Consider the following 26,342-nt stretch of genomic DNA (forward strand, 5'->3'; position numbering starts at 1 on the left):
GATCACAAGTTCTATTAATGCACAGCAAGCATACAACTGAAACAATACACACATAATTCTAATCAAACCTTAAGAAAATTAAATAAGGCACATTACTGTAAAGTTAAGCACAAATAAACGCCTGCCATTGCATATATCAAGCCCCTTCTGTTGCAGTGGAACCTGTAGACATGGCAGCAGTTAGGACACCCTCAAAGCAGGAGCAGAACAATGCATAACACTGTCCTGGGAACTCTAGTCTTCTCCTGATTTCTTTCTTTCTTTAATGGTGCTTTCATCTCTTGCATTTATACTTTAACCTTACACTGTGAAGACAACTTGATGCATGAAATGTATACATGTGATTGACACTAATATTCCTTATGCATTCTAGGAGAAAAGAGGGAGCACCTGACACTAAAAGCAACAGTGTGAGAAACTGTCTCGGCTTATCTGTAAAAGATAACCAGCCAGATAGTTTCAGGTTTTGATCCTCCCTTTTAGCCTATCACTCATTTGTAGTAAATACAGTAAAAGCTGACTAAAGAGAAACTGCATTTACTGCTGCAAGGTTAGGTTACAATAAGATAATAGCAAAGCTAAATCCAGGTCTGTTTTGAGGCACAATACCAGGGCAATTGCAGGAATCTGAAACAACAAAGGTCTTCTGCATATTCCAGTACAGCAGATTTATATAAACATGGAAATTAAGGGGGTGTTTTTAGCAATATACTAAATAAAATTTTTTCTTGATTCTGATTTGACTACAGGAACTGGGAAAAAATATATCCCAGGATAAGAACACACAGTTTGCAACAGAAAACTTGAATTAAAAATGTGCTGCTCCACTATGAATCTCTGGTTACATTTATTCTTTCCTCTTGATTAGGGATGGGAAACATGTGGCCCTCCAACTCTCACTGGAGACCATCTCCAATTGTCTTTGATCAGGGCCATGTTAGCTGAGGCTGATGGGAACTGGAGATCAATAATATCAGCAGGGCCCCATCATCCTTGCCCTAGATGTTGTGCTGTGAGTGAGCTTCTGCATTTCAGACAATTGGTGAATGGCACTAATTAATGCCAAGCAGGGCCCAACATTGATGAATAATAAAATATAAAATGACAGGACCTCCTAATGTAGCTAGCTAGATCATCATAAATGGGATATTTGATGCTTGAGCAAGAGCCTAAAGTAGAATTGATCCCCAGTGTCTATAAAGCCGACATAGGCAGTTGGATGTTTAACTAAGTGAAAGCCCCATGAAAATGGCTTGATTTAAACTTTTTACCCTGCATTATGAGACATACACGTAAAAAATATAGTTTTCTATTGGTTAATTATTGTTCAGAAAAACCTGAAGTCTTTCCAGCAATGTAACTCTCACTAACAGATAGAAACCCAAAGCCTTTTTAGCTATCTTATTCTTTATTAGTACAGCTCCAGAGCTTGATTCCTCAGCAAATAGCATCTGATAATACTATGCAAAGAAAAGGATTTTTCCTCTTGAGACACTGACACAATTTCAGTTATTTAAGCAATGCAGTTCAATTGGTTCCTTGATGGCAAGTGCGTCCGAAAGCATCAAAACCAAATTGTAAAAGCAGTGTAATAGCAAAGTGTGCTCTTGTTATATATTTAGGTAACACGATTTGTATGCTGCTTACTTCAGTTTACAAAGACTAATCGGTAATGAAAAAATAATTCCTTTCTCTTGTTTATGACATTAGATGGTGGGCAGCAGCAATCTAAGTCAATAACCTTAGATGGTTCATGGCAACTCTTAACAGCACAATCCAAATTATATCTACTCAAGACGGAAGTCTCACCGAGTCCAATGGCACTTACTCCCATGAAGTGTGTATAGAATTGCGGCTAAAGACACTAGAATTTAGGCGGGGTGTGGGGCTAATAAGTAATGACCCTTGTTAAAATGAATGAATGAATAAGAAGTGCCCCCTCCCCCAACTGCTGCAAATAGTTCCAATGTTTCTTTCCTGGATAGACAACACCATTCATACCCGTCCCAGTGTAGAGTCTTTTCCAAGTTTGCACAGTGACTTTGGGTGTATCACTTGACTTTGTGGTACTTCAGAGATCTAATGGGCTGCCAGTGGTGAATTAGATATGCAGAATGATAAGTTGCACTAACTGAACCAGTGTTAATAGAAAATCTGGTTCAGATGAAGTACAGAAGACAAATATATAAAAGGAAGCATGATTGATTAACGAGAAAACAAGCACCTTGGGGTAACTGAAATAGATTTATTTTTTTAATGGAATTCACAAGGAGATCCCGAGGAGACCTGGCTCAAAGGGATGTTCTGTTAGCAGAATGAAAATATCCTTATTAAAAGTTTGGCAAAGAAATAGATAAAGATCACCTCAAAACAATCTAGAGGCCTAGAAGTGTAATAGGAGTTGACAAAGAGTTCACACAATTTATCTTTTGGCTGCATAAAACTGTCTTGATTGCCTTACAGTCTATGCTCACAGAGAGAAATGTAACGTACAACTATGTGTAGTAATGCTGGCTATAGTCAACATTAAGTCCTGTTAGCATCACAGCACTTCTTTTAAAAAATCAGATACAAGCTCAGAATTGCACACTGATCATCGTGCCACCCTAAACAGTCATGGCTTTCCCCAAAGAATCCTGAGAATTGTGGTTTGTTAAGGGTGCTGAGAATTATTAAGAGACCCCTATTCTCCTCACAGAACTAAAATTCTCAGAGTGGTTTAACAGTCAGTCCCTCTTCTCAGGGAACTCTGAGAACTGTAGATCTGTGAGGGGAATAGGGCTCTTCTAACAACTGCACCTTCAACACAACACCACTGTTCCCAGGAAACTCGGACTGTTTAAAGTGGCATGATACTACTTTAAAAGTATTGTGCAGATGGGCCTTCTGTCAAATAAGATTAAAATTGCTCCAGTGGCCAACTTGGGGGGTGGAGGAACTAATTTGACCTCCATTTCCATCCTTAACACTTAGTCAATTGGCAGCTTATTTGAGAGAGTCAGGTATGCGCATTGCACCTCGACTGAGCAATCAGACTTGGAAATCCTAGGTGTGGCATCCATCTACACACAGGAAACTTGTTCTCATGTGCACATGTCTCTTACTCAGACTGGAGTGATATCTTTGCTCTCACAAAAGTATGAATCTGAGAACTGTTAGCCTTGTTCGTATGGGCAGAAATGTATTGTATGAAGTGTCAGTCGGGGGGGGGGAACATGTCATGAAAATCACTGGGGGGAATTAAGAAACAGGGTAAACTGAAGGTGAAATACAAGCAACTATGAATTGTTGACTACAGTTAAAATGACCAAAAATTGACTTTGGAAAGTGCTGGTGTCATAAAGTAAAATCTTTTACATTATTACAGAATGTTTGAGTACAATGCATACTGACACAATGGGATATTTCACATCATTCGAAATCACACATGAATGTACAAGAAATCACATATGAATGTACAAGTGTCATTTTCTTTCTTTCACCGTCCTAAGAGCAAATAAAATGCACTCGTAAACGAAGATGCCTGTGGTTGAACGCATTGGCCTCCATTATAATGATTTGTACATTTCGGTGAGTGACTTATTATCTTTGTTGTTTATGCTGTAATCCCCCCCCCATTCATTGCTTGCTAACTACACAATATATCAGGAAAATAAAGTGGCTGTTTTGTCTGTTGTTTGGCCCTCATTTTCCACGTGTATATTTGTGTGTATGTGGTGTGGGTGTGTGCATTGGGAAAAGAAGTGTGTATTTTGAAGCTGGGGGGAAAGCTACCAAGGGGGAAAGTTACTTCTTCTTGATGAAAGTCAATGACATTCTTGCCCATTGCCTCCTCCACTGGCTCCAGACCTGTGGTTCATCAGACCTTCCTTGCCCATGAAGCAGGAAGATAAGCTGCTGTACCCATCAAACTTTAGAGCTCAGGAAGAATAGCAGCAAGGAGAGCTCCAAAGGCCCTTATTGGCAATGTGGATTCATTCACCATGGTCATTGCTACTTTTGTGACCTCAAAGGGCCTTTGAGTATAATATTGGGAGAGATATGTTTACATGTTTAGTTTGCCACCTCAGTTTCTACCCAGTTTCAAACCCAGGTAAGCAGGACTTACTCCCCGAACCACTTTAATCTTCATCCAGAATCTGCAACCTAGCAGAAGTTTAAGCCAGTAATGTGAACATAGCCATCTCCTGTAGATGCATCTGGAAATGCCTGCTTGAGGAAACAAGGGTGGAATCTACACACATATTAAAAAACGCTGTAAAAAGGCTTTTTTAAAAAAAAACGTTTTGAAAAAAGCATTGAATTTTGCATAGCTCACTGTCGCCATCTGATGTCACATTTGTATATTGCACTTTACAACACATTTTAAACATTTTATTTGCAGCTGTATAGCTGAGTCCAAGGTAACAACTGTCTTCTCCCACATCAACCTGATTGTCTGTGAAGATGATCTCTTCTAAATTATGGTGCAGATAGGAGTGCATATTTGAGAAACTAAATCCTAAATAACAGCTAGAATGACTTCCAGGGGCAAAGCACAATCAAAATATGATTTAGGCTGAAGTTATACGGAAGGCTCACTTAAAAATAAATAAATCTATAGTGTCCTTCCTGTTCCACAAGTATTGAAAACTGCCAAATCTTATTTGATAAATGCTGCCTATTTCACTTTTTCCGCCTCCAAGGTTATGCTCTAATCGGACACTTTATCTGCTGCATGGCTGAGATAGGAGGAACTATTCAAAAGAATCTGGTAGCTGCACAAATAAGAGAATAAAAGACTACCTAGGCAGCATTTTCAACCTACTTGATTTGTATCTCTGGTCAGAGAAAGGCTCGTCATTGTGAGCTAAGGTGATTCAGCAATAAACAAATAACTGAAAGCTTTACAAATTTTGTCCTTGCTGTTCAAAACCAATGAAATTTTTTTGCCATTGGGTTCACTCAAAGCCTTAAAGCATAAGGGTGGAACAATTTTAGTCCTCAAAAGGAAAAAGGGGGTGGTGGTGGTTTAGAATAGCAGTTCCCCAACACCCCACCCCCTCCAGGCTACTTGGAAATTTCTAAGGGTTTTGTCAGACCACTCAATGTTTTTTTTCTGCAATTGAAATCACAATTGTAATTTCAAATAACAGCAGCAGCAGCAGCAGCAGCAACAACAACATATTTATGCCCCACCCATCTGGCTGGGTTTCCCCAGCAACTCTGGGCGGCTTCCAACAAAATATTAAAATACAACAGTCCTTCAGATATCAAAAGCTTTCCTAAACAGGGCTTCCTTCAGATGTCTTCTAAACGTCTGGTAGCTGTTTTTCAAGTTGTAATACAATAAAATACAATATAAGAAATAAAAAGCAATCAAATACAATTAAAAACCAATGTGAATATTCAATGTGATGGATGCGCAGTCTCCCATCTTTGGCCACAAATCCACAGGCTCATTGCAAACCTCTTGAATGAACCACAGCTCCCTTGGCTACAGCTGGGAACCCCTGGTTTAGAAGGTTTCAATGGAAATTTCAAAAGGGGTCTTTCATGTTAAACCCCTCTTACCTTGTGAATCTATATCATATGTCTATTTACATCAAACTTAAGTTTATAAATGTCAGCTCAAGACCCACGGATCAAGTGCATTCTCTATATTTCAGTCTGTAATAACTTCAGCCTTAGCAGACATATATATATATATATATATTGCCAAAGCCAAACAATATGATTTTCATTGTCACTTTGACTGAATTTCTTAAAAGTAATTGAATGTGTTGATGAATTATTTGCTCCACTGCAGTCAGTAAACACAAGCTCTAACACTGTACTAATAAGAAACTGCCAGGTTCAGCCAAATGCAGTAGAGAGCTATTCACTATTCTTCGGCAAGCTTGGTTGCTATGGTATTTGGAAGTAGGATCATTGCAAAAAACATCCCTCTTTGTCCCAAACATGCTCTGAAGTGTATAAATTATTCTCCCTCTCTACTCAGCATTCTCCATTCAGAGCATCTTTGTATCCCAAAGGCTGATTCTACTCTTATTCAAAGTGCATGCCTAAAACATTGCACACATCACAATGTGGCAAGATGCCTCCAAGGCCAGACCTTCACCTCTCAAGCTTCACCACTCCCTTTTTATCTCAGTGTGTTTACAACGGAAAAGGAAGGCTCAATTTGCCTTAGAGCAGGGTTGAGTAACCCATATCTTGTGACCCTCTAGACCAGACATGTCCAACTCCCAAGAGACTGCAATCTACTCCCACTATATATATATATATGGCAGTCATCTGCCCATTGGATTGACCAAAGTTGTGGAGCTTTTTGGGGGGAGGAAGACCCAAAGTTGTTGAGCTTTTTTCTTGGCACTCGATCAGGATCACACGATCAACCAGGATTGACCAGTAGATTGCGATTGGCTGGTTGGACATGCCTGCTCTAGACCTTGTTGGACTTCTTATTACTCCTGCCCATTCGCTGGGCTAGCTGGGAGTGATGGAAGTTCATACAATCATACAGTTATATAGTTGGAAGAGACTCTGAGGGTCATATAGTTTCACCCCCTGCACTGCAGGAATCTCAACTAAAGCATTCATGACAGGTGCCATCCAACATCTGCTTAAAAACCTCCAATGAAGGACAGTCCACCACTGCCCAAAGAAGCCTGTTCCAATGCCAAACAGCTCTTACTGTCAGAAAGTCCATCCTGATGTTTAGTCGGAATTTCCTTTTTGTAACTTGAACCCATTTGTTCGGGTTCCACCCTCCAGAGCAGGAGAAAACAAGCTTGCTCCATCTTCCATGGGACAGCCCTTTAGATATTAGATGATGGGTATGTTCAGTCTCCTCTTTTCCCAGCTAAACATACCCAACTCCTTCCATCATTCCAAGTTGAAGTAAAGCCATATCTGCAAGGCCACAAGTTCCTCATGCCTTAAATAAAAGGTAGGTTTGTAACAGCACGCTTATCACACAAACACCCTGCCCCGAAGGATAGGCATTTGTACCCCAAGATTAAAAAGGTAGAGGCCAGAGATCTCATGCAGGCAGGGATAAGTGATCCATGGTGAATGTCTTCCAAAATCTCTCCATAATTTATCCAGTAGTTAGGAAGAAAGGGAGGGAGTACACTTCACCAGATATTATTTGTAATGCCTCAACCTACAGAACTATCAGGGGAGCTTTCTAAAGTTTCAGAGGGACTCTGTTGTGCTTCTGTAATTCAGATCTATGGGTGGGTCTTGACAGTGCTTCCACTTGACAATTCTTCCACTGAGAATCTATTATGTAAAACTATGTACAAAATTATCCCACTGGTATGGAAGGGAGCTTGCTATTCACAATTTCTCCAAGGGAGCCAGGGTACCAAAGGGAGTCACTGCCTAACCATATGAATAGAAAGAAAAGCAAGGCACATTCAGAATAAGCGTGGGAGGGGGAGCCAGAGTCATTCCATTAACCGGGTTAGGTTTTGGCTTCCGTATAACAATAGGTTGACTTGTACAAGTCATGGTGTCCAGTTTCGTTTTCTTTTGATAAATTGTGATCAAATTAGACAAAAAGAGCCAGAAATAATAGAAAAAGAAACAAATCTGCAGCAGACATAAATACAAGCATGTTATCTATTGTAAGAAACAACAAGATACGCTAGTTGTTTTCATTTACAGCGGAAAGTGGATAGGCCATTGCATATAATTTTTAACTACCACTTTTAGAAATCTTTTTAGAAAGCTTAAAGGTAAAGGTAAAAGTAAAGGGACCCCTGACCATTAGGTCCAGTCGTGGCCGACTCTGGGGTTGCGGCGCTCATCTCGCTTTATTGGCCAGCATGACTAAGCTGCTTCTGGCGAACAAGAGCAGCACACGGAAATGCTGTTTACCTTCCCGCCGGAGCGGTACCTATTCATTTACTTGCACTTTGACGTGCTCTTGAACTGCTAGGTTGGCAGGAGCTGGGACCGAGCAACGGGAGCTCACCCTGTCATGGGGATTTGAACCGCCGACCTTCTGATCAGCAAGCCCTAGGCTCTGTGGTTTAACCCACAGTGCCACCCGCGTCCCTTACACTTGTGCAAAATGTGTAATATGTGGTCCAATGTTTTGTTTGCTTATTTTTGCTAGGTAGTTTGAAATGTTTCTGGTTTCCTCCCACCTCCCTCCTTTATACCTTATCATACGCTGAGATGGTTACGAGTCAACCACAGTCTCATCTCCTTATTTTCATATTGAACACCTGCCACTTCTTCAGTTAAAACTGTTCATGCCATGGGAAGGTAGTGAGGATCAGAAGGCTCTGGGAATGCTTCCCAGCCAAAATGTGCCTTCTTCAAAGGACACCTCTTTCAAAGAGGTTTGCACAACTGAGGCACCTCAGATAATTGCTTCGTTGGCCTCAGTGGCTGGGCTGCCCCTGGAAACATACTTTATCAAAATTTAGAAGATACAACATTATTCTTCCAGAACTATTTTTGGAACATGTAGTTTCCAGCAGATGGCAGTATATCTAACACAATGAATTTCTACTGTGTGTCTGAACGGTTGTTTTCTATAATAAAAAGGTGATGTAACACTAATGTCTCAACAAATGAAACTGATCCGTAGAAAATGTAACTTGAAAAAAGAGACATCGCACATACTTTTGTAAACCAAGAAATCTTTAATAAAAATCCTTTTTTAAAAAAGGGGGGAAAGGTGATTTTATCTGCTGGTGCTGCTTTAACTTACTAGTGCTAGTTAAAAGAATATTATGATGCAATTAGCTGCAAGAAATATACCCAATCTGGTTCAAATTCCCTTGATTCAGTATTCCTGTTGTTAAAGCACTGCTTTTCTTGCTAAAACACTGCTGTTGCCTTGGTTTAGAAGGCCTGAAAATGTGTGTGTGTGTGTGTGTGTGTGAGAGAGAGAGAGAGAGAGAGAGAGAGAGAGAGAGAGAGAGAGAGAGAAGTCAAATATTAGGAACATTCAGTGGTTTTGTGTGTGGGCAAAATAAGAAGGCAAAGGGTGTTTCTTTCCTCCCTTAGTTGAGGCATAATTTTAGTAAACAAGGTTTCAGACCCTTTCACCAAACAGCTAAGGCCAGGACAGGTAACAAGGGAAGCAACAGACAGACTGACTGCAGTAATCTAGGCATGGAACTGTTAGAACTGTACTCCAGTTCCTAGGAATTTTCTGGGGACACTGTTTGTGCAAAGGGATCCCTTTGTGTTTCCCATTACCAAATTCCCACCTGGTCAGCTCTAAGTGTATGTGAAATAAATACAGGAAGCTGAAGCCCACATGCTATAGCCTATCTATAGCACATCACACACTCTGTGGTCAGTGTAGTTATTGACAGGATTTTTTTCCATTTCTATGTCCCATTGAAATCAATGGGTGGGGAATTCTTTACACCTTCTCCTCAGCTGGTGTTAAGTTTGACCATTGACAAGGGCACCTTATGGATACCAGGGGTGGAGTGAGGGGCGAGGATACGGTGTATGTTTGGCGCTTTCCACCCCTGTCCACCCTTGACTCAGGAATATTTTACCATTCTGTCAGTATGCCTGAGGTGTTCTGCTGTCATGGCAGCAGCAGGCTGTAAGCACAACAGGGCATCTACCAAATTCTGGAGCCCTCATCTGCTGAGACTTGAGGATAGGATTTCACCCTAAGGTATTTAACTTTGGCTGGGTTGCACCCACACTGATTTTAGACCATTAAAATCAAAGGGGGAGGGAAACAATTATGTTCCCTAGGAAGCCTTGGGTAAATGGTTGAGGCTGATTTAGTAGAAGACATTAATAAGCACACCTAAATCCCACGTTTTGCAAGACGTGTATATTTCTACCGCCTTTATTGTTTACATTTATAGCAGCAGGGAAGTCCCAATGGAAGACTATATTTTGAGTAAGTTCACTAAGCTGATGGTTAAATGCAAAAATCCATTGCTGTGTTATAGCAGGAATATGAAACACCCTCCAGCAGTTTGAAAGTAATAGAAGCATGTTATGGTACATTTCAGAAAAATGGTCTGTCTTCCAAATAGCTCATCTTTTTTCTTTACATATTTATCGCCAAAGTTGGTAGCAGCGTTATGACACATACCAGCAATTCTAGGGTTATTGTGTTTTGGGGTCTATTGAATACAGCCCATTAAGGTTTTAGGAGCAATAGCACTTCTCACTCTATAAGAATCAAAGGAATGAACAACGTCTGAGAAGCAAAAACAAAAAATAACTTCAAAAGTTCTCTAAAAAGGAATGCTTACTTTAGTGTTAGAATGGGCTGCTCTCATACATAACTCACAGGCTAGTGTCTCTAAGGGCCAGGGGCGGGGAGCTTTTAGCAACATTTGGATGTTAAAGATCAAACAGGCCATTTTTAGGCGATTAGTCAGGTAGGGTTATGTATTTACTCCCAGGAATTGGTGAATGTGCTTGTTCAGTGAACTATCTCAGACAGGTCTCGTGTCTAGATATAAAACAACTCAACATTGAAGTGGGGGTTTATTCAAAACTGTTTCAGGGAGAAGACATTAAGAGTGGCAATTGTAAGACATAAAGGTGAAATTCTTGGTACAGTTGTACCTTGGTTTTCAAACAGCCTAGTTCTCAAACGTTTTGGCTCCTGAATGATCAAAACCCAGAAGTGACTGTTCTGGTTTTCGAACGTTCTTTTGGAAGCTGAACATCTGACGGGGCTTCCCCAGCTTCTGATTGACTGCAGGAGCTTCCTACAGCCAATCAGAAGCCACAATTGGGAAGTCGAATGGATTCCATTTGACTGTACGACTGTACGAAGGTACGACTGTATCTCTCAGTAAGGCCAGGGAAGACTTCTGTCTTGAAGCCCTGGAGAGTGACTTCCAGTGACTGTAGACCAGCAGCAGAGAACCTCTGATCTCCGCAGTTTCTCAGGCCCACCACACTTCTGAATGCAGCCCATGAACCCATTTTGGACAGTATAGGGAACCCCTGCTTTGTGTAGGGGTTGTGTTCACATAGAACACATGGGAATCTGCATACTGTATTGAGATTTGAAGCCCTCTTGGTGTGTAGATAGCTTGGTCTCGCTGTCTGTTTTTAGAGGTGCTGTCTGTTTTTAGAGTTACTGTCTGTTGCATCTCCTATTTTTGACCAAAGGGTAGAGCAAACATCACAGGAAGTCCCAATGCAGCTACACCCCTGTACTTAATGCATTCTTGACAGGCTGAATGACTAAAGTATTCCTTGACGGCTTAGATAACAGGTCACCATGGCTTGAAAGCTATGACTGCTAGAAGATGTACATCAGTAGACCACAGAAGTGCTCTTTTGAGAGTCTACAGGGAGAGCTACTTGGAATACTGACAATGCCACAGGTCATCTCAGATCATGAAGTCAAGGAGGCCCATAAAGACCAGTATTTCTGTAAGTGTAACAAGTCTTACTACTGCTTTGTGCTTTTGTTGAAGACAAGTTGTTGGACCGAAAAGCCCTCTAAAGGAGAGAAAGTGCTGCTGTGGTAACATAGATGGAAATGGCAATGATTGAATTATGCTCTGTTGTTTATGACTTTGAATTTTCATTTTGTCCGTGTGTTTTAAGGTTATGTCATCATCATATAAGATTTGCATTTCTTCTTAAATCAAAATAAACTGCTTTTCACACCAGCTGGTTAGCAATGAATCAAATATAAGACTTGTAGTTATGCCAACCATGAGAACTGGTATCAGTGGCCAATATTGCATTTTGGCCCCCTTTAGACAACTTATTTTCACAGGGACCCCATTTTATACCATGTCTTTTCAATTGGCTTATGTTTCAATGTGTGTGTGTGGGGGGGGGGGACGGACCACAGTATTAGAACCATTCAGTATACCAAACAATATTAAAACAAAACAGTATAACACCACAGAACAGTTTGAAATAAAGCAATGAGTTTTATAATGCAAGGGTTGTTCATGCATCCTAGTTTTGTTTCCGAAAGCTTATTTGATTTTGTAATTTTTTAGCAATTAATGGGATGGTTGAGTTTTTAAGTAGCTTTTCAAGACTGGGAACTATTCTATTAACTTTTTTCCTTTAAAGTATCTAGCATACACTCAGATGATTCCAGCTGCCCTTTACAAGTTTACCAGACTCCCTTTAATATATAATACTAATTTATGATCACTTTACTTCCCAGATTCCATCTGTTTGTAATTCAGTTGTACAAATTAAGCGTAAAAAAGTTAATTGGGCACAGTTGGCAAAGTAATTCTTGATTACTTTATTGTAAAAGCAAATATTGGCAGGCAGGATTGAGGAACTACTTTTATGTATCTTAGCTCCCTTTTTAAAGAAAAGGAAAGGGAATATATTCTTTTTTAAAAATTGTTGTACTTAAAAAAAATCAAGTTGGTAAGAAATTATAAGCAATATTCCGGTAATATTAGTAACAGGGGCGATAAGAACTGAGTTAAATCAGAACTATGATATAAATCCTCCTGACAGGGAGACCACACTGTGTGTAATGAAGATGGCTTTTAATTCTGTCTCTAAGCAGATGTTTGTTTCCAACTATCATTAAAAGTAATAAAACTAAGTTTAATGGAAAATAATTAAATTCAATGAGATTTAGGTCCTAGGAATTCTCATCTGCGTCAGTATTAGGAGTTCCAGTTCGAAGAAGAAAGTGCCATGATATAAATAAGATGGAGATATTTCGTTCCTTATGCTGAGAAAGCCATTAAACTGAGAAAGCCTGGATTGTTTTGTACTGGGAACTTTATGCAGCTTAGGAAATGGGCCACATGGAGCTGCAGTGGCTCTCTCATAAGCCCCAAATGAACAAGGCAATATACATATATATATCTCAAGTGTATGCAGAAAAACCACCAATAACCATAGGTAAGGTGGCCTGAGCCAAAATTTCAGAATGATAGATGAAACCCTTCATTGAATACAAACATTTTACTTTGTTGTGGATCCCATTTTTAGAGCAATAAAATCTATAATACAGGGGTGGGAAATCTTTGAGGACACAAGGTTTAACAAAGAGTTGCCTGTTCTGGTCAACCATTTAGGGGTCATGTGCAAGTGGCTGACAAAGCCTGTGGTAAAAGTGGACAGACTAACAAATGTGAATTTTACCTTCGTACATTAAGCTATTTTCTAAACACACTGACACAACCTTTGCTATTCTCCACCTGGGCAAGCAGGTAGCATTATCAGAGTTCAATGACATATTCCAGCTGAAGAAGAAGAAGAAGAAGAAGAAGAAGAAGAAGAAGAAGAAGAAGAAGAAGAAGAAGACACCCTTCTGACTGGGTTGTTCCAACCACTCTGGACGGCTCCCAACAGAATATTAAAAATGCAATAATACATCAAACATTAAAAACTTCCCTATGCAGGGCTACCTTTAGATGTGTTCTAAAAGTAAAATATTTCACTGCCTTCACTGGTTCTGAGTCAAACGAGAGGTATAGCTGGGCATCATCCGCATACTGGTGAACACCCAGCCCAAACCCCCAGCGGCTTCATATTGATCAGGGGTCGGCAAACTAAAGCCTGGAGTAGCTGGAGGGCGAGCTGTGCGCCGCCTGCCCAGTGCTCTGCATGCGCCGCCTGCCCGCCGATCTGGCCTTGGACGACGGGCCACAGCACATGGTGCACGCCACCTGGGAGCTCCACGGAGACAGGCCAATGGAGTGGCTGCTGCTTGTCAACAATGCTGGTCCTGAGCGCATGCAGAGTGCATTCCTCCTCCAGGTCCAGAGGCAGCTGCGGGACTGGCTTGCTGGGTATTTATATTTTTCAAAATATAGTCCAGCCCCCCACAGGTTCTGAGGGACAGTGGACCGGCCCCCAGATGAAAAAGTTTGCTAATATAGATGTTGTGCCTCAATGAGAGTGCAATGCTGGACCAGCAAGTAGTGTGGCCTGGGAGAAGGGGTGTGGCTGCAGACATTCCCAGGGGGCGGACAAAGAGGCATGGAGAGGCACATTTCACTCCTGGGCTGAGATTCGCCATCCGTACTATAACACCTTATAAAATCTAAAATGTTATCAGGAAGATGTTTGCCACTGACTGTGTTCTGAAACATCAACAAGCCAGGCCATGTGGATCCAATGTGGGGAATCTTGGTGAAGTGTGTCAATATGTGTCTAAAAACCCTGCGCTGAGTTCATCCATTCAGTCAATAGTTGGACAGAATACTTTACAGAGAGTTCTCCTCTATTTGAAAGGCTGTCACCATAGAGCAGCCTTGTCTTCTTGGTCTGGGAATTAAGCGCAGTGTTTTTCTAGGGAGACTTTGCTCTCCTAGATACTAGATTTTGCACAAACAGAGCTATATGACAAGAACAATAAATCGAAGAACTGGTGCCTGAGATTGCATTTTCCCTCTTCCCTCCCCTCCATTTTTCTTTGTGTGCCCTGTCTTATTTGACTGCAAGCCAGAGGGCATGGGCTGTCTTACTACTGATTTTCATAAGGCACCCTGGGAGTCTTTTGGGCAGGGTATAAATGCTTTCAGTAAATATTTCAGTTCAGTTCAGACAAATTTGCATGTGTGAATTGAATATTATATTCCCCAGTTCCATAATAGATAGACTATTCACTCTGCTAGTCTTCTCCAAAGAATCCATTGTCCTTCAAGGAAATTTGACATAAAGTGGAACTGATAAGAATTTTAAATTAACTGCATCAACTCTTTCACAGTTGCGATGCATTTACAAATAGTAGCCACTAGGTGGCAGAAACAAACAAATTTCAAGTACATCCAGCTTATCTTGAGAAATGAGAAGGAAGGAAAGTGTCAGGTCTAAGATATACTGAATGAATCAAATGTCCCTGTAACAGTTAACTTTATGCATCAATGAAAAGTCCAGCAGCTGAATCAATGGCTTAGTGAAAGCATAATAGTAGACTTGATCCCATTGAAGTCAATAAGACTGGAACACATTAAATGAAACAGCTATGTTTCACCTGAAGTAGCACTTTGGCTGACTGGACAAGTACTGAAGGGAGCTCATTTCTATACTAGGCACATCTATTCTGTGTTTGTCTACAATGGCAACAAATATGATCTTTAAATGGCCATTGGAGAATGGATGGCAGCTAGCAGATTGAGGTTGAATCCTGACAAGACAGAAGTATTGTTTCTGGAGGACAAGGGGTGGGCAGGTGTTGGGAACTCCCTGGTCCTAAATGGGGTAACTGTGGCCCTGAAGGACCAGGTGTGCAGTCTGGGAGTAATTTTGGACTCACAGCTGTCCATGGAGGTGCAGGTCAATTCTGTGTCCAGGGTAGCTGTTTGCCAGCTCCATCTGGAACAACAGCTGAAGACCCTACCTGCCTGAGCACTGTCTCACCAGAGTGGTACATGCTCTGGTTATCTCCTGCCTGGACTACTGCAATGCACTCTATGTGGGGCTACCTTTGAAGGTGACCCAGAAACTACAACTAATCCAGAATGTGGCAGCTAGACTGGTGACTGGGAGAGGCTGACTGGACCATATTACATCTCACCATTCTCAAAGATCTACACTGGCCCTAAAAGATTCCCCATTGTAAAAAGCAACTACAACTTAATTTCCATTGATATCACGATGGAAACAAAAGAAAGAGCTGTGCACATCTTTTAACCAAGCAATCAGCAAAAGCAAAAAGTGGTCTGAAAAGTACAATAATATTAGCTTAAAGCATTTAAACCAACATCTTTTTAAAAAAACCACACACCAACAAAACAAAAACCTGGAGCTGATAAGAGTGAAAGTGACTTCTGGGCTTTGAATGCATCTTAAATACTACATTAATCAGTGAAATGTACTGTACCTGATAGAAGCACTGTATGGTTCATAAATACAAACTTTCAGGATCTGGAATTTCACATTTTGAGATTTGCCCATTAGTAATTGCCTGGTACAGATTATTCTGACTCACTCCATCTGGCAGATGAAAAACCAACAGTTAAGAGTCTTCATTTGCCGGAGACCAGTAGAGTACTGTAATTAGCTTCATTTGGCATTCAAAACAGTTGCATGCAGTTGGCCATTTACGGCTTCCTGAACTGAATTTCCTTGGCAATTTGGACCTCTGCAACTTCTATAATTACTGTACGTTTGAAATATTGTCAGATCCTTAGCTGGAGAATTAAAAGGCCTGAATCAGCTGAGTTATTTTGAGCAATGACTCATGAAGGCTTACATTGAAATATGCAAGATACATCTGCAAGCCGGAATGCCGATACTTGAGGGAAGAGGAAGAAGAAGAAGAAGAAGAAGAAGAAGAAGAATTTATTATTTATATCCCATCCATCTGGCTTGGTTTCCCCAGCCACTTTTGGGCGGCTCCCAACAAAATATTAAAAACAGAATAAAACATCAAACATTTAAAACTGCCCTAAACAGTGCTGGCTTCAGATTGTCCTCTAAAAGTCAAGTAGTTGTTTATTTCCTTGCCACTACTGAGAAGGCCCTGTGCCTGGTTCCCTGTAACTTCGCTTTTCGCAGTGAGGGAACTGCCAGAAGGCCCTTGGTGCTGGACCTCAGCATCTGGGCAGAACGATGGGGGTGGAGATGCTCCTTCAGGTATACTGGTCCGAGGCCATTTAGGGCTTTAAAGGTCAGCACAAACACTTTGAATTGTGCTCGGAAATGTACTGGGAGTCAATGTAGGTCTTTTAGTACCGGTGTTATGTGGTCTCAGCAGCCGCTCCCAGTCTGGCTGCTGCATTCTGGATTAGTTGCAGTTTCCGGGTCACCTTCAAAGGTAGCTCCATGTAGAGCGCATTGCAGTAGTCCAAGCGGAGATAACTAGAGCATGCACCACTCTGGCATTCATTTTGTGTTCATTTTGTCTTTCTGCAATGTTGAGCAGACCTCTACTGCTTCGTATACTACTTGCTCTGGGAAACCACTCAGCCTAAGTCACACCACATCCAGCCCAGGCACCAGCATGCTTGCACATTGGCTTGTCTAAAGACCTCTGTTGCCCTTCTGTGTTCCACGTAGATCAGGTTTGCCAATCTTTTTATCCCTTGACATTGGCTGTCATTTCAAGCATGTTCAGCACGTTGGGTAGAGCCTACCTCTGATTTTCATTCCCACCACTTCTGATCTACTTACCCTAGTTTGCTTTTGCCACCAACACCTAAGTTGGAAGGAATTGGTGAGCCAGAATCCAGAACACTCACTGCTTGGAAGCTAAAATAACCAGGATGATGAAGTTTGACACCCATTGAGGCATTTAATCGTCATTCACTATTATTCCAGTTTGTAACTCAAACTTTTGGCAGCTTTGCATTGCCACTAGAAATGTAGGTTTGGCGTGTTTCTTTCTGCTAAGCTCTGGTGGGCTATTGCGAGCATATTTCAAAACGGAATTTCTAGATACCCATTTAAAGGCAAACCTACCTCAACTTTCTCATTTAAAGGCAAATTTACCCCAGTTCACATTTTCCAAAGCAATATGAGAACTAAAAAGCAGTCAGCCCTCAAAATTTGCACTTTCTGAATTTTGCAATGCAGTTCTCCATCCAAGTAATGTGTAGAAAAATACATACACTGAGATGCAAGTGTCCATGAAAATATTAGTGAAAATAACATAGAAAAATGCAGTATTTTAGTGGAAATTTCTTTGCAGAAATGTGTGTACAGTGGAACCTCGGTTGTGAAACCTAATCTGTTCCAGAATATTGTTTGACTTCCAAAGCGTTTGACAACTGAGGTTCCACTGTATTAGGCAAAATTGTATGCAAAACATAGACTTACGGAGAGATTTACAATAAACTGTTGATGAAGTTTCATGGGGACACACACACCACCAAATTGATGTGCAAATGTGGAGAACTGAATTTAAGATTGGAAAAACAAGAAACCAAAACTCATACTTTGTCCCTCCCTGAATGTTTCTTCCTGTTTGGTTTGTTCCTTTGCTTTAGCTCCCCAACAAACACAAAGGTTCTCACATCATGTGGATGGAAGTTTGATTCTACCGCCACTTCCTGTCATTCATCGAAGGAACAGCACAACTGTGATATTCCAAAGCAATTACCCATGAAGTATATTTGTCAGAGATTGGAGATACTCCCGAACATTGAAAAATTCAAATAACATGAGATGAAGAGGATCCTTGCTCTGGCTATTTGAGGCTTTGCGACCACAGATATCATGAGACTCTAAAAATATTCCTGGCTATATACTTTACTTCCTCTCCTCCTCTGGAATATTTCCCTAGCTAATATAATTTAAATTGCCCAGACATCACTTGTGGATGATGCCTCTTTGCCTGTCTGGCTGATAGATATTGTGGCAGCTGCAGATTACAACACATTAATGACAGAGCAAAGTAATTTGCATCATCAAGACTCGAAGTATCTGCATTCCAGCCTCTTGTAAATAGCACTAATCTACTTTCCAAGAAAAGACTGCAGGCTAACTAACTTGGGTTTGTGGGATGCATTTCTTAAAAGCACTGTAAGATTTGCATTAATATTGAATGTTGGAGAGATTTATAGCCACACAGGATTGCGTCTGATTGAAGAAATATAAAGTGTTGTGAGCACTCCATGCATATCACCAGAGTATTAACAACATAAAGTATCCCCATAGCTTTTAACATAAAAAATATTTTAGCTTAAAAAATGTCATTCTGATCAGCAAGCAGTCTCAAGTACAGCTCATAAACCATCCTGAGGAATAAGCTTCACTGAAATATTTCCAAAGCTGTATTGAATAAGACCTTGGTGAGGACTCAGGAGTCCTCAAAACATCATTTGTAATTATACTTTTCATCCTTCATATGAGAAGTTGAAAGTTCCCTCTTGTTTTTCACTGAGTATCTGGTCAAGCAGAAGACTAGTTCCCCAGATCATTTCCCCTCAAACTTTTAACCAGGCAACATGTGATTCAAGAATGAGCAATATGAGGGGTGAGTCAAAGTGTGTGGTATGAAGTCGCATTCAAGAGGAGAAAGGCAAGACTTAGAGAACACAGAAAGCTATTTTGATCAGTGGGTTTCTGTACACTAGATCACGGAACAGTCATTCAGATGCAGGATCATACAAGTTGGTGTTACAAAGAGGAATAAGAAGCTCATTTCACTCTCAGTTAATTAAAAACTATCTGATCATTGGGGATGTTCAAGGGTAAAAGATTTTCCTGGAAGAGGTCTACAGTCTGAAGGTTAATGAAGATGTGCCACTGAACCAAACCAAATTAAGTGTCTTTTGTCCAAGGGGCTGGCTTGGTGTACTAGATAACTTCTGAGTTACTTGCCTTTATATGAACCTGATGAAATTTCCAAAGTGAATTTTGCAAAGGACAAGAACCATAGATAGATATAGTTGTATTTACCAATGTGTGAGCAGGACTCTATAATTCTGATCTTGGTATCATTTCTGGACATGTGTTCTGTGGATTCTCCATCAGAGTTGTGGCACAGGTAGTGTGTGCAGGCAAAAAGGAGGAGAGGTGTAGCTTTTCTGAGAAGCTACGCCTACTGAATTGCCCTTATCTGCATAATTATGAAAGATGCAGGAGTCCTGTCCTCTTTTGCATCTGAGTACCCAAATGCCATGCAGAGACCTAGCTCATGCTCCCCACCCACCTGAAAATAGTATTTCATGACTTCTGGTTTTGCCACCACGGTGAACAGTGGTTCCAATGATAGCAGACCCCGGGCATGCAGCCAATTAAGGATAATTTGAGAATAATTATCCTTGCAAGGCCCCCCCTCCGGGTCGGGGGAGGGAGAGCTCTCATTTGTCCGGTATATGCCTCCTGCTTCTATGGAATGCAGGGGGGAGGGGATGCTGAGTTCTTAGCACTGCACACATTGGACACTCTCCAACCATGAGTGGAGATTCTTTTGTTTTTTAAGATATATCAGAATTCGGACTTAAGAAACAGGCATGTTCTGGAAGGAGGAGACAAGTTAAATGAATCAGCTAAATGTCCAAAATAAAACCTGCTAAATGAATCAGCCACTGAGTGCCAAGGTCTCAATCTGGAGAAGATTTTTGTCGTAACTGAATTAGTATGTGGTGGAGAGAAGCTTTCATTTTCTCTTCATATATTTACTTTGCTCTTTTATGATTTGACAGCTCTTCACCGAAGAAGAAAAAATAAGCTACTAATGGATTGTAATTATTAATGGATTGCAATTATTAATGGACTGCAAAAGGGAATCAACAAGAACTTTATAATGGATTAATGGATTAATTGAAATAATGGATTAATTGAAATAATGGAACTGTGTGGAAAATATTGGGATGTTCTGTGGCAATACCCCCCTACGGAAGACTGATTTATTATGGTGTTGGTAAGATATCAGCTTGTGATCAGATGGGAAAAATTCAAAGAAAACACTGGAAGTCTGTCTGGAGTAATGGCCAGACACCGGACGCCAGACCATTTTCGGTTTTAAGAAAAACAAGATGGCGAAAGGTCACTATGCAGTAAAACTGAGTCCTTGGAGTGTGTGTGTGTGGAGGGGGAATGCCGAAAATGATTGATTGCAACAAGAAAGGAAGATTGAACGTTAAAAAAACCACTCCATACAGAAAGTTGCCAGATATAAACTCCTCTTGCAAATTAAAGGATTTGGAATAGTTTAATACAAACGAAAGTCAACGCATCAGTGGCTGTTAAAATAAAAGATCAACATCAGAACTTTATTATTTGGATTAAATAAGCAGATTGGAGTGGGAACAAGGAATCAACATCTCCTAAAAATCTCCTAAAATCAGAACATAGGAAGCCAACCAAAATGTTTAAACTGGAATCTGACAATTGGCTTTTTTAATTGAATTATGATTTGGTAATTTATTAATGTGGTCTATATTAGATTGTTAGTAATGAAAAATTATATATATATATAAAATCTCATAGGTTTTCATATAGTCTTGCTCTCCTATAAGGAACCCAAACGTTATTTATATGAGAAGTTTTTCTTCCAATACTTTTATATCATAATAGGACACTCCAGAGCATCCATGCAGTTTGTGACCAACCAAGTGAACTCAGCTACTGATATCATAGACTCTTCATAATATCTTGCTTGGAAAATACAGTTCAGCTGCTCTTAATGTTCACCTCAAATGTGAGATGAGCATTATGACTTATTTTTCTCTGAGCCTCCATCTGTCTCAAACACTTGTCTCAATTACTACTCCAACAACGTGTGTGTCTCTGATAGGTTTTTGTTTGCATTTAAAAGAAAAAAAATGCAAAATTCATATTATTGAACCAATATGTGAACAAAAACAACACAGCTAGCCTTTGAACTTTGTACTACTCCAAATTTTCAGACTCACTTGACTAACCAAGTAATGCAGATATGGGGAAAATGTGCATTAAAAATGCATACACCTGTGAAAATCTGCATAATGCATTACATTAGGGAATGTTGCTTACAAACTGCATACAAACTGTGTTTTATTAGGAGAAATTCACACTGAAATGCTAACGAAATTTCGTGAGAATTAAGAATTGCTGCAGAAATATGGAGAACAGAATTTAAGATTGGGGAAAAAATTAAGAAGCTGAGAGAAACCCAATTTGAGAGATTTTTCCTTCCCTGTCTCTGATCCCTACCCTCCTGCCGGCCTACTTGGCTGCTGATCTTAGCAGCAGCAGGAGAGAGTAAGTGAGAGAGCACACCTTCTCTCTCTTCCCCCGCCAGGTGTTGTGAGCATTGGCAAACACAGTTGTCGCTAGTCTCCTGGCACTGGCTTTCAGTTTAGCTCAGTTTTGCTAGAATAAGCTGAGCTGTCCCATGCTATTTCTTGATTTTGTTTCTGTTCCAAGGAGAACTGGTGGCGGTGAGATGCCTGCCACTAGGCACACAGCCTACCAACTATGCATGATCTATAAGAGGCTCCAAAGTTTCCTGCCTTTCCTGCCAGCATGGCAAAAACATGCCAACAAGCAGCTTGCAGGCTCCGATGTGTGGGTTGCATTTTGCTTGGTGGGTCGCAAGTCATGCAGGCCTCCTCTAGACCTACTTTATAGCCAGAAATAGCTCCTTCTCTTGCAGCAGATGTGTCTTTTATTACCTACTTGTAAAAGTTTCATTTCACAGTTCTGTTAGGGGGTGATGTTCTTGAAAGCAGCTTTATAAATAGATTGATTACTCAGTAACATTTGCCCTGTTTGAATAACAACAACATGAGATTTTCATAAAAGGTTGCTGAAATACTGCATTTATGATGATTGCTTTACATAGCCAGAAACCTGAATGATTTCAGTAGCAGATATCCTTTCTGGCACTATGCAAATGGAAGCATAACTTTGAAATAAATAAATGTCACTAGGTATGCACCTTTTCTGAGGGTTGAGCTTTCAGCATTTGTCCTTGACTTTGTGCCCTAGCAATTGGTCTTTCAGGTTAATCAGATGGACCACCAGCTAGCTGAATAATCATGTGCATGGCTCTCCAAATACAGTCATAGATTTGGAGGGTGCCTTCCCCTACTCAGGGCAGGAAATCCAGAGCAAAAGCATCTCCAAGCATCTGCCCAGCCTCTAGCAAGAGAGAGAGTTGCATGCAAATTATTGGTTAGATGAGGCATAGGCAAACTGGGCCTTCCGGATGTTTTGGGACTACAACTCCCATCATCCGTAGCTAACAGGACCAGTGGTCAGGGATGATGGGAGTTGTAGTCCCAAAACACCTGGAGGGCCGAGTTTGCCTATGCCTGGGCTAGATCCATTGAAATTAATGAATATAAGTTTGCCCTGTCCATTAACTTCAATAGTCTACTCTAACTTGGGATGATGGGAGTTATAGTCCCAAAACACCTGGAGGGCCGAGTTTGCCTATGCCTGAATATAAGTTTGCCCTGTCCATTAACTTCAATAGTCTACTCTATCACCCACAGAGTTCAACGTTCCTCCAGGTATTTGTTTCTATAGTCAAACTAGTCTTACCATCAAGAGGTTTCTCCTATGTTGAGCTGAAGTCTACTTTCTTGTAACTTAACTTAAAGCGTGCAGCATAGCTCGGTTGGTAGCACTTAAGGCTCTTCATCTCAGGGTCACGGGTACGAGCTCCACGCCGTGCAAAAAGATTCCTGCATTGCAGGGGGCTGGACTAGATGACTCTCACGGTCCCTTCCACCTGTACAATTCTATGATTCTATGAGCAAAAATGATGATAATGATGATTTCATTGCCAGACCCTCACCCTTAAAGCCTCAGGATATGTTACAACAATTTAAAATGCAACATTCAAAATAGCTTTATACAATTTACAGTCACAAAAAAGGGAAATATCCATCTCGGGTTTCGAAGGCTAGGGAAAAGAGGTCTGCCTTCAAGCATTTGATAAAAACTGTATAGTGAAAGTGCCAAACACACCTCTGTGGGAAGGGAGCTTGACAAGTCTGGAGCTGCCTCAGACAGGGTCCTCTGCTGGGCTGCAACCCCCCACCCAAGTTTCTGAGGGTGGCAGATCTACCAAGTGGCCGACTCTGGGGTTGCGGCACTCATCTCGCTTTATTGGCCGAGGGAGCCGGCGTACAGCTTCCGGGTCATGTGGCCAGCATGACTAAGCCACTTCTGGCAAACCAGAGCAGCGCACGGAAACACCGTTTACCTTCCCACTGGAACGATACCTATTTATCTACTTGCACTTTGACGTGCTTTTGAACTGCTAGGTTGGCAGGAGCAGGGACCGAGCAATGGGAGCTCACCCCGTCACAGGGATTCGAACCACTGACCTTCTGATCGGCAAGTCCTAGGCTCTTGTGGTTTTCTCTGCTGCCTCAGAAGGCATGTCCTCACTATCTTCTCTGTGACAGACCTTCAGGTATTTGAAGACTGTTTTCATCTCTCCCTCCATGCTAAACAGGACAATTCCTCACTGTACTTGCTCACCGTACTGCTGACCGTTGTCACCTTCTTCAGAACCCGTTCCATATTTTGTTGCAAGTTATCAACCCCACAGGCTGTGTGTGAGCCAGGAAATGTGCCAGCTTGCTTGCTTGCTTCTTTCCTACCATATGACAGGCTGGGTTGTGGGAAAAGTATCGTTGGACCCAACACCTGTCCATCTTGTCAGTACAGTCATACCTTGGGTTACAGACGCTTCGGGTTGCGTTTTTTTTTTTTTTTTGGGTTACGGACACGCCAAAACCCAGAAGTACTGGAATGGGTTACTTCAGGGTTTCGGCGACTGAGCATGTGCAGAAGCGCCGAATTGCAACCCGTGATTGCGGGTTGCGAATGCTGCGAATGTGCCTCCCGCACAGATCCCATTTGCAACCCAAACGTCCACTGTACAGTCATTCAGGCTCAGGCCAGCCCAACTTAGTAAATGGTTTATTCTTAATTCATTCTACCTAATGCAAAATGCATTTACCATTTTGTGACAGGAGCTAGAAAACTCAAAAAGAGCACTAGATTCCCCCTAAGGCTACAGCAGTAAGCTGAAATAGAACATCGGTGATTCTGTTTCTATATGAAATTCTTTCAACAGCCAACTCAGTTCTAAGATGTGTGCATTTTATTTTACAAGTTCCTTCAGAGATGTAATTTAGAATCTTTGTCCTTAGTATAGTTACCTCCGGTTGTGAAACAATGCTCTTGATTTTCTGCTGTTTAACCATTGAATTGCACAGGGATGAATGTATTTAAGGAAGCATTTGTCTTTCCTGATTGCTGCCTCTTGATTTCTGCTCTTTTATGTTTGTCTATGACACACTCATGCTTTATATGAGACATAGCTTGATTTATTGTAACACAGCAATTCAACACTAATACAGATAACTAAATATCTTTTTGTGCACCAAGAATTGTGGAGATTTGACTAGTGTAATATGATCTTCTGGGGTCACTGAGGCTTTAAAAGTCTTTAAAAGTGAGACATTGTTGAAGGAAAGGAACTCCTATTTTAACATGAAGATGGCTATGGCAGTTCTCTGCAAGTTGCCTTAGGTTATTTAGAGAAAGGTTACTAAGAAATCATCCATCATCCTATCCCTGACCCACTAAGTTCATAACTTGAAGGAGTTCTACACATCCCCAAGATTTTGGAAATAGCTGATTGGTTAAGTTCTGTTTAACAAATAGGATGGCTTATTGAATTTACTTTGAAAACATAGTGGAAATAAATGACATACAAAAAAATGGAGCTTTGGAATAAAGCACTTTATCAAATAAATAACATGTCAGACCTTAGAGTCTACTGACTGTTGGCAAAGAATATTAACAGCACCAGGTAGCTGCACATTACTCCTACCAAAAGAAATATTTCTTACAAATGCGATCTTGTAGTTCTTTCATTAACCTTACACTCCTACACAACAAGCCTGAAACATAAATGTCATTTTAATGCATTTGCTGCTTTCAACAATGGCTATAATCTCGAATATAAGACTTTTCATTTAGCAAAGCCACTTGCTATTACCTTCTTTTTTTTTTACACTAATAAATGTCAGTTGTAGTTTTAAGACAAGACCCATTATAATTTTAATACTACATTTGAATTTCTAAAGAGCCTTTTTATTTTATTTTCTCTCTCAACCCCCTCATCCCAAATTAGGTTGCTGTTGTCTCCATGCACAACAGAGTTAATTGTTTGGGCAAGGAAAGGCTATCCAAAGTTGTTTATCTCATGCAACTTCATAATGCTCTCACAGCAGCTTTCAAGTCATAGAATGGCAATAACGTAAGCATGCAATAGCAACATCTTACCAAATCTTATCAAGCCTACTTATTGCTCATCTACCTCTGCATTTGAAACTTTGGGGAGGAAGAGACATGTTCTTGGGCAGGCATAGGCAAACTCGGCCCTCCAGATGTTTCAGGGCTACAACTCCCACTATCCCTAGCTAACAGGACCAGTGGTCAGGGATGATGGGAGTTGCAGTCCCAAAACATCTGGAGGGCCAAGTTTGCCTATGCCTGCTCTTGGGGATCAGTTTGGGTTCTCATCCATTCTTCCTGTAAAAGATAGCACAGAAGACTATGAAGAGAGAGAAGAATACTTCAGAAGAATCGTTACTCAGATGGGGTCCATGAAACAGGTTCACTTTCTGCGTCTGTGGTCTTAGCTCCTCTAATGAAGAACTGCTGGCCAGAGATGGACTGGGAGGAACATGTTTGGCTGAAGCTTGGTGAAGCTGTTTAAGTGGGCTTTAAATGAAATTATTTGGAAGGTGGAGACAATAGCCCAAAGCGAAACACAAATGAAAGCATTAGAGATAGGGGCTTGGGTGCTAGAGGAGAAACTGAGGGCGTTGAGGGAGAGTCGCGCAAACCTGCAATCAAATGGCAGGAAAGAGATGGGATGCCTCTGGCTGCATTTCAGAAAGAAATGGTTGAGTCACATCAGTTTAAAGATTTTCCTTTGATGTGCCATTTCCATCTGTTTGCTGTCCATTTGTTCCACACCAATAACACACCTC

The sequence above is a fragment of the Podarcis gaigeae genome, assembly GCF_964106915.1.
Source record: "Podarcis gaigeae genome assembly, chromosome: 10".
NCBI classification, from domain to species: domain Eukaryota; kingdom Metazoa; phylum Chordata; class Lepidosauria; order Squamata; family Lacertidae; genus Podarcis; species Podarcis gaigeae.